The sequence below is a fragment of the Artibeus jamaicensis genome, unplaced genomic scaffold (assembly GCF_021234435.1).
Source record: "Artibeus jamaicensis isolate MK-2021 breed Jamaican fruit bat unplaced genomic scaffold, CSHL_Jam_final contig_402, whole genome shotgun sequence".
In the NCBI taxonomy this organism is placed as follows: domain Eukaryota; kingdom Metazoa; phylum Chordata; class Mammalia; order Chiroptera; family Phyllostomidae; genus Artibeus; species Artibeus jamaicensis.
This window is the reverse complement of record NW_026521818.1, coordinates 10,790,367-10,801,085: the sequence shown is the minus strand read 5'-3', so window position 1 is coordinate 10,801,085 and position 10,719 is coordinate 10,790,367. Positions and strand designations below refer to the sequence as shown.

Below are 10,719 nucleotides of genomic sequence, written 5' to 3'. Positions count from 1 at the left end.
GTGGGTCTGGCAGACTCTCCTCTCTTGGAGTATAAGGAAAACTTTTACCAAGTACAGAAATGAAAGAAGGTCTCAGGGAGCTATGATTAAGGAGGCATCATCTATGTTCTGGAAAGGGCAGCATGCATCTGGAGAACATGTACTATACAATGGAGCGAGTGTTTAAGGTTGAGCTTGAATGGTAAGCACACTCTGGCCGGTGGCCATTTGTTGTAGCTTCCTCAGTACACATTCCCCCTTTCATCTTCCTGTTAGAAACTTGTTTTCCAGCTATGATATTTGATGAGGACAATCTCTCCTGTGTAGTTATAGGAGTGTACCCTAATTTGACTCTCCTGATAAACATACCCCGATTCCGCAGACACAGTGGGCATATGATGTAACTAAAGGTGATTAGGTAAGTGAGACTCAATTCTGGGACATGGGTTCCTATTTCTTATTGAATATAAATGAACATACATGTGGTCTTTGCGATGAGTGACAGCAATGTGTAGATAAGGAGGGGAAAGCCTGCTGGGAAAGATGTCGATAATGAGACAGCAGTTGTAAGAATGGAGAGAGAAGCAGGTCACTGGTTATGTTGTTTAGGTCCTTAATCAAACCTCACCTGAAGTTTTCACCTGTTGGAACCAGGGCATTGCTTTCATGGTTTAAAGTTTGAGCTGGGTATCAATAAGTACTTCATATTTCAGTCAGATGTACCTTTACAAAAATGGAAGTGGGGATGTCGGTTTTCAGTACAAAGAAATGTGACAAGTACATGCTGGAGAGCAAAGGATGGGAGCAGCTCTTTTTAAAATAGCTGTTGGCAAGTGGAGACACTAACATTATTAACTGACTACTGAGGGATGGATACTGTGTCAGCGATTGCCGTGTTTACTACCTTATGTGACCCTGCTGGCTATGACATAGAGGCATGATACTGATTCTATGGGTGAGGCTCTGGGAGGTGGGGCAAGTTGGCCAAGGTCACACAGCTAAAAAGTGATGGAGCCATGTGTAAATTTAATGTTTTTTCCTGCTTAGCAGACCCATGTGTGCTTTGCAATGTAATAAAATTCTTCAGTGTATAACTGTCAGCTAGAGTAGCGTGGAATATAATGAGAGCAGTGTAAAATTATAAGGCATGAAAAAGTAATTATATTGTGGAAGACTCAAACCACTGTTACTTCTCCCTCTCTGAATACAGCAGAAAACCCAACCCGACTGTGAAGCTAAGGGATGCTGATGTTCTCCCTGCTATAGAAATGGCCAGAGATCATTGAGAAAACAGAAGAGTGTACCTGGGGACTTGAATGGAAGGTGGATGGCTATGTTGCTGGACTAAGATTCAGCTGTATACGAGCACCCTTTTGATTTCCAGGATCACCTCCCAGGATTGTCATCTGGCCTCGTAAAGCATTTCCCCAGATAATTCGGGCACATATGTGGCTCAGTGATCTCTATCATTGATATCCTATTGAGAAATAGATGTCTGGAGACTTAAATCATTGGGATTCATGAGATGTAAGTTCATGAGTCCCTCAAATATGCTCCAGCTAAGGTTAATAAAGGAAAATTGTCGAAGTGATCTGATGAACACACTCATATTAATGCATCACCACGCATAAGGCCCAGCTATCCTGCTACTCTTCCTAAGGATGTTTTTTTTTTTTTTTGTGACAAGAATCAAAACCACTACCCAGGGATTTCAAAAAGTTGCCACAGTGCTTAGAAGGAAACATAAGTGAGTGAAAGAGAAGTAGTAGAGAGTGGCCAGTGAGAGAGAAGCCAGTCTGAGCAGAAGAGTCAGTGGAATGTAACCACTTGAAGTTCCAAGTCTGCTTTTTCAAAACCTTCTGATCCTTCGAAAGAACACAGAAAAATATAGTTTCAGACAAATGCTGCTAACTAATGCATTCAGCAATGTGTAGATTCTTCTGGTAACCAGCTTTGTGTCTCTGACTTCAACCCCCCAAAATAGGACTATTGACAAAGTTGTTTTATTCTTTTAAATCACCAGCCACCAGTTTTTCATCTTCCACCTCATTATAAACCTAGCTATGCTGCAAATCTTTTTCATGTCATATTCAAGGGAAGAGAAAAAAATGAAGGAAAAGACACTTTCTGATGATCAGAACAGCCACAGGCTGCAAAGGCAGTTTTGAGTTCTTAGAAGCATAAGTACCTACAGTGAAAGGCAGTAAAACCACAATCACAACAGTACCTACAATGCAAAGTTTAGGTATAAAGAAGGAACTATAAATTGGCAGGCAGTGGTTGGTGCCACACTTTACAGTAGGTTTGTAAGCTGAATAGTAAAAACAGAAAGAAACAAACACAAGAAAGCCCCACAGCTTTTTTAGATGACAAAACAAACACTTCCAAAATAGACTACTGATCTTATTTGTCAAGGATTGTTTTTACCTATTGTATTACCAGCTATTGTTAATGTTTTAAGGAACTTTACTATATTGATCATGGAAAGAGAAGCTATTCCATGAAATTTTCTTAGCCCTGATTGCTATCAAATAATTACAGGATTACTTCCTGTGGGTGTTTGAAAGGCTTTTCTTAGGGTCTGTCTCTCCATTTAAACTAGTTTTGTGTGTCTATGGATACTTGTGAGGTAATGAATGTGTTTTAATTACATTCCAAATGCTAGGCTTTGTATCTAAGGTGTACATTTTTTCACTGAAAGGAAAAGCAATCAGCAATTTTTAATAAGGAAAATCTTTAGTTCTGACTTCAGTGTCACTGCATATGTTACTGAAATGGCACGGGGATTGTATGGTTGAAACTTAAAATATGTAGTTTGCCAAGCAGAGGGTAAATGTAGTTCACCATTTCTTCACAGAAATGGATTTTCTGGTGGAAGAAAAAGTATTGTGAAGTGAGAATGATGGGACTGTATTTTAACTGTGATCCCGAGAGCTGGCATGACCCCTGAGCACATCCACATCTCAGCAGCTTCCAGAAGAGAGGCCGTGCACCCAGACCTCCTTCACAGAAGGGAAGGCTCTGTAAGAAAGTATGGGTCAGGCCTGCAAACCAAAGGATTGCCGTTAGATTCCTAGTTAGGGCACATGCTTGGGTTGCAGGCCAGTTCCCAGCAGGGGATGCATGAGAAGCAACCATACACTGATATTTCTCTCCCTCTCTCCTTCCCTTCCCCTCTAAAGATAAATAAATAAAATCTTTAAAAAAAAAAGAAAGTATGAGTTAAGAGCTCACCCATAAGACTGTAAGCATTAGAGTCTGGAAGGTACAAAGGCCCCACATGTTAACAGACCAGTGCTCTCACCATGGGACCCCTAGTCTGTCCAACAAAAATAGATGGGGTGTCTTGAGCAATCAAGAGTATCCTTCCAGGAAAAAAAAGCAGACAAAAGATAGCTTGAGCAACCCCAAGTTCCACTGGTTGGTGAGAAAGGTAACGTCTTCCTACTTGTCAAAGAGCTGGTAGAGGGCAGAAATATTCCTGGGTGGCTTTCAGGTACAAATCTGTGCATACTGTTTAAGAATACAACAGATATTTAACCAACTGTAAGAGAAAAAGGAGAACACAATAGTTTTTTGTGCATCCTGGGATATTACTAGGCTTAGTCTTTACATAATCTTTCTATACCATTTGCAACAATAATATCATCCTTTTGCTCTAACCTCCTTCCCTACCTTTTGGGAGAAGATGACCTGGTCTAGGGGAAAATACTAGTCATAGCCAGTAGACTGGATTTAGGACCCCCATTCTAATGGGGGGAAAAGTAGGAAAGGTAGAATCTCAGGACTATTCCCGCTATAAGGGTAACAGGGAGTAGCATAGCTCAAAGATTATTTGGACATCTAAGGAAACGTTCTGGCCCAATATGAACTAGGTCTGTTAATGATCATGCTAGATTCTAAGCTCCACTGGTAGATGCAGTAAGTCTGCGAAACACTCTTGTCTTGCCATGGCTGGCCCCAGAGCTTGGTGGAGCCTGAATCCAGTAGGGTGGTGTAGTCCAGGGACTTTTGCCATGAACCTTATATAAAGCAGATTCCAACAGAGTCATGGAAATATTTATAGAATTAGAATCACAGAGGAGAAAGCAATTTCAGTGAAATAATTGGTCTAGCTCTTTCTTCCAAGTAAATTTCTCTGTCATCCAGGACAATGAAATGTAGTTCACAGATACAGTGAAATGTACCTGAACACGGATACAGGGCTTGACATTCCTTCACTCCCCTTCCCTCAAATTCAATTAGAGGAAAAAACAGAACAGTAGTTTTATTTTCCTTTTCTATTTATTAGCACTTTATGAATTTCTTATAAACACTGCTGTAAGTGCATTTCACAAATTGTGATATGATGTCTTTTTATTATCATTTTAAAATATTTTCTAATTTACCTGTGGTCTTTTCTTTGATCCATGAATATTTAGAGTATGGTGCTCATTATTCAAATATCAGTGGTGTTTTCATACACTTTATTGTAATTAAATTTTAATTCTCTTGTTATCAGAAATTATATTCTATAAGATTTTTCTTTTGTAGTTTGTATTTCCTTGACAGTCTATTTTTGATGAAAATTCCATCAGTACTTGAAAAGACTTTATCTTGCAGTTATATTTAGTAATATGTAAATGTAATTAGGTAAGATAAAGGTGGATTTTAATGTTTTTCATAATATTCTATATCCTTAATGATCTTTTTTACAGTATAAAATTTTAGAATTAGCCCACTGGACTCAGTTTAGATGATCCCAATTTTGTTGGAACATCCAAAGCATCATAGTCAGGACCCAGGTGAACATATGCCTTCTTCTCTCCAAGCCTGATCAGGGTGTTGACCTTGGCTGTGTCAACATCACAGAGCTTCTTCACAGCCTGTTTGATCTGGTGCTCAGTGGCCTTGAGATCCACTATTAATGGAAGTGTATTGTCTTCTATCTTCTTTATGGCTGACTGAGTAGTCAGGGGGAACTTGATGCTGACATGACTAGTAGTCAAGCTTGTTTCTCCTGGGTGCTTTTTCAGGATATTTAGGGGCCTTTGGAGCCACAGGGCCTTTGGCTGTGAGAAGGTGGGTGACATGTGAATGTGTGTGTATGTGTGTGTGTGTGTGTGTGTGTGTGTGTGTGTGTGTCTGTGGATGCTTTCAGCATTGCTTTCTTTGTCTTCTTCAAATCTTTGGCTTTGGCTTTGGGAGGGGCAGGGGCTTCCTTCATTTCTTTGGGCAACATCTTTGTGAAAAGCTCCGTATTGATCTTTTGGTCTAGTTTTCTTTCAAATGCTGATGTAGGGTGATAAAATTTCCACCTATATTTCTGGATTTGTCTTTTTCTCCTTCTGGTTTTGTCAATTTCTGTTTTACACATCTTGAAGCTCTGTTACTAGGTAGATCCACATTTGTATATTTAAGTCTTCCTTTTGAATTGAACATTCCTCATAATCACCTTTTATCATTATTTGTAGTAATACTCCCTGTCTTGAAATTGATTTTGCCTGACAATAATGTAACCACTACTGCATCATTGTACTGTTTGCCTTATTTTTTATACAATAATTTTACTTCAAACTATCTTTCTCTTCATACTCAAAGTATATCTTTTGGCCTTAATGTGTATATATATGTGTGTATATATATATATTCTGATTCTGTTTTTTATCTAAGGCTGAACACATTTGTATTTGATAAAATTATTGATATTAATCAATTTAGACATTTTGTCATTTTCTATCCACATCACCTGTTGTTGTTTCTATGTTCTTCCTAGTCTGCCTTTTCTGGATTATTGAATAACTTATTAAATTCCGATTTTAATTTACCTATTGATATTTTAGTTACTCATTTTTCCCTGTCCTAGGAATTACAATATGCATCCTTGATCGGTCTCATTCCATGTGGAATTCACACTTTACTGTGTCACATAAAATGCAACAGTGTATTTCCTCCAAACCACTCTCCCTCATGCATTGTGCTATTGCTGTCACCTACATCAGTTCCTTGTTTGTCTTTGCTGTTTAAAACAGTTTGTTTTGTTTAGTTTTTAAATAAATTAGGAAAAGAATATTGTATATCCTTTTACCTTTAACAATGTAGTTATCATTTCTAGTGTTTTTCATTTCTATTGAGTTTGCATCTGTGATCATTCTTTTTCAGTTCGGCCACTTTAGCATTTCTTGTAGGACAGGTGTGCTGGCAGCAGATGATCTCGTCTTCATCCATCTAAAATGTCCTTATTTTGTCGTTCTTTTTGGAGGATATTTTACTGAAGAGAGAACTTTGGGCCAAATGTTTCTTCTTGACTTTCTGATCTCAAATGAGAAGCTACTTTCATAAAGGAGATGTTCGACTTCAACCACTCTAAGTTATTTATAATCACCTTATTTTTTTTCTTCACATTAAATATCACTATCTGGAGTGAATCTTTTATTTACTTTACAACTTTCTTGTATTTTCTTGCCATTGGAATTTAAGATCTATGAGAGCAAAGACACCACCGTTAGTTTTTCCTTCCCTTTTATGCCTATTTCTTAGCATAATGCACGTAATCAGGCCCCACATGAGTCTTGCTTGCGGAGACAGGCATCAGGATGGACTTGACTAAGGCCTCTGCTTCTTGGCTGGCAGGTTTACTGCCTTTTCCAGGAGGCACTTCCCCAGAAGTTGCCCCTCTCCATATAGTAACTGACCTGTGCCTTACCTGCATAGCACATTTTAGAAAATGGACAGTTTAGCAGGTAGCTGAGTTCAAGACTCTAGTCGGCAAGATTCCTGCCTTACTGTGTCTGAATTTTTTTTTCAAGTAACTCATAAAAGCAAGGACATTCAAAGGTTGAACAAATGGAAATTGTTTCTTAAACAAGGCAGAGAAAAATGACTTGGTGGCCCAAAGAGAACATTCAAAATCCCCATGTACACCTTCTCCTGCTCAGGTCTTCATCAGCTTACAAAATTACATCTTGAACAGACTTGCAGTTTCTGTCAAGTATTTGCATAATTTTTTGTACCTGTGCCCAGAAGCCCTTTTGATGCAAACGGTCCATCTGTCTTGTTTTCCGAGATTTTAACATCATTCACCTGGGATCCCCTCTGATTGTATTTGTGCCAGGGTGGAGATTATTTATAAGACTGGTGCCTCTGTGAAATGCTCTGCAGTGGGTCTCTACGCTCTCTAACAGGAATACTCTGCCTCCATTCAGCTCAAGGGCTGAGTTTTCCTACTGCACACAGACATCTGTAGGAACAGAGGAATTCATGTGGCACAAGCAACAGTGAAGATTCATAAATGACATCTATCCCACTGAAAGCTGACCTGATCTGAAATGCATGCCAATCAACTTGGCACACTGCAAAGGCATGATTACTGTTGAGAGCTCAGGCCAATGTCTACACATTGATTGTTTACTCGCAGATCAGAGAGGGGTACAAATGGAATCTGGCTCCATTACATGTTGGCTGTGTAACTTCACACACGATCCTTCCTTAAGGGAACACTTCATCTTCTATAAAATGAGGATATAAATTATCGTTTTCATGAGTATTTTTACTCTAAGTCGTGAGGATGAAAGGATTTAACAAGTATAAATCACTTAGGTCAAAGGTACTCAGTAACTTCATCATTGTTATTAACTACTATTATGATTACTATTACAAAGTGCCAGATGTGTTATTCTATATCAGAATTGGTTCTACATCGCTATTCATCTCTGGAGACAAAGGCACAAAGGCAAGGAGTGAGTCAACAACTTACTCAATATCATAGAGTTAGAAAGTGGCAAAGCCAGGATTCAAACCCAGAAGAGTCCAATGTCAAAAATGTCTGTAAAATAAGTTTCCTGTTATAATAACAAATGCATGGAAGAGCAAAGCCAGTTAATCCTGTCATGTTTTGATAACCATGATTCCTACACAATGACCTGACTCCCTTGTTGAGAGGGAAAAGAACTTCAATGAATTTCTCTCTCTACTTTCATTGCTGAAGATGAAGAGTCCAAGGATCATGCCTAGATTTCCTCTCTGATTTTAAAGCCCATGCTATTTCCATTTCACTTTTTAAATTTTTATTTTAGTTTTTGCTTCGGGATAGGGTACTGTTTATATCCACACCAAATTCAATTATGTGGCTCCCAGTCTTCACTGACTGTGACTCTTTTCCTTCTGCACATTCTAAGGACAATGTAGAGAGTGGTAAACAAGACCTTCTATCAAATTCAGTAAGTACAAACGACGCATCTACAAAGTATAAAAAGAAAAATATCTCTCCACTGAGGCACATGTCCAGGTAAATGCAGCTATGGCCCTAGGACTGTTACTATACTCTATTTTTTTAAGTACCATGAATAGTCCCACTTTCTGTATAAATAAGCATCCATAAACCACTATTTTTACCAGAAATACATATAGCTTTTATTTTTAATGGTTAAATTTTCACAGCTTTCTCAACAGACATTCAATTGGTATAAGGGAAAATAAAGGACACTTTAAGGTCTTTCTTTTTCTCTAGCAATATATAATTTATTAGAGTCATCTTTTTATTTTGATTAGTCTGGCATATATTACACTTAGTAAGGGAGCATTTTATTTTCACAAGGGATCAAAAACTTTCAAAAATTTAAATAGTCTTAGTATTTCTGTTGAATTATTCATTGGGGGGCTGGGAAGAATTCATTGGTATAGGTTTCAACTGTATAGGTTGCAATTGCAAACTGCTCTTCTCTTTCTCGGTGTCTGATTTCTTTACAAAGTTATTAAACTTAGTATGCCCATCGGTTGGTATGTGCAGCAACTTCCCCACCTAAAGGTTTTCTTTAATAACCCTTTCAGGACACCTTGCACAACTGAAAACTAGTTTTCAAGCCTCGTATTTTTTTTTCATGGAGTCCAACTGTGCACAAAGGCAAACTTCCTCACAGATGGACAAAGACTATGTAGTATTGTAAGGAATGAAATTGCCTCTCTCTCCCTTTCTGTTAACATCCTCTCCTCTATGTCAACAGTGCTCAGTGCAGTGACATAGAAGGCATGTGTCACAGGGATAGATAATTATCAGAGGCATTTCTGAATATCAAACAGCTTTGAAAATGCATTTGTCCCTCTTTCTTAAAAAATACAATCTTATATTTACCTGCTTAAATGATTATTTATATTTAATTGAATTACAAGGTAATACATTGTTGTTTCAATAGTTAAAATAATATAAAATAAATAAAAGTAATGAACTACCTACCCACATCCCCAGACTCCTAAAATTAAAATAAATATGCCTATTTAATATCACATTGTTTTTAACCAATGGTATAAGCTCATACATATATATACCTACACTACAGGCTTTATCTGTAAATAGTCTTTAAGTTTCTTTTTTAAAAATATATTGCAAATATCTTAAAAATATTTTATAACTGCATAATATTCCACATTATGAGCACAAGTTGGTCCCTTATAATGAGTACTCAATTTATTTTGCCAATCTAAAAAATATTATAATTGACATCTTGATAAATAAGTCTTTAAGCACTTAAAGTAGATTCTCAAAGTTGAAAATTGCCAGGGCAGAGTATCTGTATATTTAATTATACATAAAGCCAAATATCTTTCCCAAAATTCTATAAAAGTTCATGGTTCCAATAGCAATTTCTGAGTATCCACTTCCATAAATCCTTGTCAGCAAGGACCTTAATGTTCTCCTTAACTTTTGCCTATCTGGTAAGTGAAAAATTATATCCACTTGTTACAATTTGCATTTCCCTGACTGCTAATGAGGTTGAGCATCTGCATGTGTATTTATTGGCCAATTGGATTTCTTTTACTATAGAAGGCCCATTTATATCCTTCATTCATTTTTTTTCTATTGGCCTATTTATATTTTATTGATTTGTAGTAGCTCTTTCAGATATATTAACCCTTGGCTTGATTATATTGAACCTGTTTTTCCAGTTTGATCTTCAAAGTTCTGACTTTTCATATTTGCTATGCACAGACACTTACAGTTTTATGCAAGAAAGATCATATGCTATGACCTCCTCCATGTCTGCACATTCTCCCCTGGTGGTCTCATCTACTCCTCTGGCTCTACATATCATCTTTATACAGATGTTTCCCAAGGGTGTGTCTCCAACCCTGACCTCTTGAGTTCTAGACCAGTATATGTAACTGTCTACTAGACATGTTCAGTTAGAAAGTAAATATGCATTTCAAACTTCACATGTCCCCAAGAGAATTCTGCAGTCTGTGCCACGCACCCCTGCCTGTCCCTCCCCATCTCAGTAGATGCCAGGCACTCTCATTCATTGAATTGCTCAAGCCAAATTGTTAGCCATTACCCTTCTTTTCTCTTCCCTTCATACCATTCACTGACTCCTTCAGCCAGTTCTGTTACTCTTAAGCTAAAACATGTCTGCGTCTATGCTTTGCTCCACATCTGTCATTACCCTTCTAGCCCAAAGCACCTCCAGCTGTTCCCCGACTTACTGTGATATCCAATCAAACAGGCTTCCCTTCATCTATTTTTGTTCCATACTGTTCATTCTGCAAACATTGGAGTGATATTATAATATTTTTAAAATAAAATCAGAACAATTTTCTTAGGCTCAAAACTCTGATAGCTACCCACTGCCCTTAAAATAAAATCCAAGCCCCTTTGCCAGACTGACTGAAAACTGCAGCCCTTGAGTACCTTCCCCTCCTGTTCTCCACTGATCTCCCCCTTCTCACTCGCTACGTTCTTGCTCACCACATTGGATGGCTTTCTGTTCC

The 10,719-nt window shown here is 37.9% G+C and overlaps 1 pseudogene; it reads right to left on the bottom strand.

The window, feature by feature from the left end:
- Positions 1–4,691: 4,691 nt before the first annotated feature.
- Positions 4,692–5,200, bottom strand: LOC119039299 (60S ribosomal protein L23a-like; annotated as a pseudogene).
- Positions 5,201–10,719: the final 5,519 nt, after the last annotated feature.